We start from the raw sequence: 2,764 nt of genomic DNA on the forward strand, positions 1-2,764 counted from the left end.
GAGTGGGGGGAAAAGGTATGTCCTACCTTCCCCCACTTGCAATATTGTATATATATATATATATATATATATATATATATATATATATATATATATATATATATATATATATATATATATATATATATATATATATATATATATATATATATATATATATATTTTAATGATGATTGGTTGTAGTACTTTCTTCCAACCATACATCCATATAATTATATATTTTTTGTTTACTTCTTGGATAGCCCCCATTATTGTGAAAGTTGACTGACATATTTTTATATTACTAGAGGTGCAATTTTCCTATTTTATTCAAATATTAATATTCTATTTGACTGTAAAAAAAAATTTGGGAAGACTTTTTTTGAATCCCATACATTTTCCAATAAGATAACAAGCACCTACAGGACTTGTTGTTACAGTTAAACTTATATTGCCTAAATTATCTTCACAATTTCTCTATGGTTACTTATAACTAAATTGTCATAATTTGAACATTACATTATGGATTTCAATACTCATTCCATATAGTGAAATCTATGATTGAAGTATGACAAATGCCTTAATACTATCGAATTAAATTGCAAGATACTTTTGCATGAGACACAATACAATCTTTTATTTGTAAGTTCATGAACTTCCATTATTCCAATTTTATTGTGAAGTACTCATCATGTCTACGAATTCATTATCATTTAGCAAAAAATTCTACACTTGATATGATTCAAGATTAAACACAAATGCATCTAGATTATATGTATGAGACTTGAGGAAATAAGAATAACAAAATGATAATCTCCTATTCATCCTTCTAATGTCTACCATGACACTTAATTCTTTTTTTCAACATGTTCATATCCAAGAAAATGAAACTACAATTACAATTCAACAAAATTTTATTTCAAAGTTCTTTCATTCCTTCCATACTACATTCTTGTCATACATGAATATAGGGTGGTGAAGACATTATTCTGAAACATACACAACAAAAATATCTTTTCTCACTACATAGATGACTCACAATCTCTCTATTGACAAATGGAGTAGAACAAGACAACATCCTCCCAACAAAATATAATCACATAACAAGTTGGATTTGCCCTCCATTTTGATATAAAAATAATAGTGTCCTCTTTTCCTATGAAATGGGAAAATTGCATGAGCTTCAAGCTTCCAAGATCATCAAGTAAAAACCTAAAAAAGAGAGACAAAAATAGGGAACCATGGAGGCTCACCTCCCAACCTAGGCCTCAGGGAGGCCACCCACCGAGCTTGGGGAAAAAAGGCACAAACAGTTGCACACCTTCACATTCATATACCATGCAAACTATAACAATATTATTCAACACAAAACACTACAACCCATCCCAAGGCTTGCACATAGATTCTACCATAGAATCAAGATATAGAGTGAAGGTGGGCTCTCTCCATGAGGAAAATTTCTAATCCATGAATCACTTATATCACATATTCTTATAAGTAACATGTCCTTTCAAGGCTCAACAATGTCTTCCTTCTCATACACCTCCTTATACCTCCCAAGAATTGCAAGTAATCATGAGGTCCATACTCCATTAAAACACATCAAAATCATCTCCTCAAAAACCCATTTAACATAAACAATCAACATGAACAAAATAAAATTCAAGAAGGAACACTCATAAAACTTCTCACATTCAACACACATACAACAAGATTATTCTCAAACCACATCTACACCATAACAAATTTACAATGCAATGAAGAAAATACCATAAAAAATCTATAAGAAATGAAGAGACACCATGGATCATGGATACCAACCTTACTCCAAAGCAATGGCAAATGAAAGTTGTAGTAGAGCTCCTTATCCTCTTCCTCCAAACCCTCAATGTCTCTAAAGTTAGAGAGTGGGAAAGTGGGTTTCTAGTTTGTCCATGCCTCTATATATGACTCCCATTTTCGGATTCAATATAAAATTCATTATTTTTGGGGTCTCCTAGGTCTTCTAGGCACCCTAGGGGTCACTTATAGCCTCCTAACTTAAAGTATTATCATGGGTAGGGTTTATTTTCGTCACAATTATACCTTAGAGCTACTTTTTGACCCTCACAATGCTAGGTAAAGTCCAATTTTCAAATTTCTTATGAGGTAACCCTTGTTTCTATCACTAAATCTAGGCAATTAAGTCTATTTCTCAATTAAGGAATTTAAACTTGAGATAAGGTGGCTACATGATCCATCTTTAGAGAACAAGTCATTTTTACATAACAAGTGTCAAGTGACACACACAAAATTCACTATACATCACACATGACATGTTCTAAATCCACTCATGAAATACATACTACACACATACATCTCACATTTATAAAATAAACACATCAAAACTAGGTTTATGAATCTTCTAAAGATTCACCTTGGCAGTATCATATTAACATGTGTTTATACCTTGTTTTCCCGTTATGTTTCCATGGCTCCTTTCTTGCACACTAAACTTGAGCATCAGTAGTCCAATGAAAAGTCACATATAAAATACATTTAAAAGTAAAGGTACATAATAATTTTATTATTCCACCATGCACATATAACACATTCCATAATTAACTTCCTATTCTCCATCATTTACAAGTAAAACATTTAATCATTAACCCTAAAAAAAAAATTGCATATTACTAACTTTCCTAACAAGATCAAATTAAGCATTTGAATCACATCATAATTCCATTTCTTATCATAATAGTGAAATACTAAATACATTTCTATTAATTCATTGACTAAGCCAATT

The sequence above is a fragment of the Cupressus sempervirens genome, chromosome 11, assembly GCF_028749045.1.
Source record: "Cupressus sempervirens isolate cs-2001-9-10 chromosome 11, ASM2874904v1, whole genome shotgun sequence".
In the NCBI taxonomy this organism is placed as follows: Eukaryota; Viridiplantae; Streptophyta; class Pinopsida; order Cupressales; family Cupressaceae; genus Cupressus; species Cupressus sempervirens.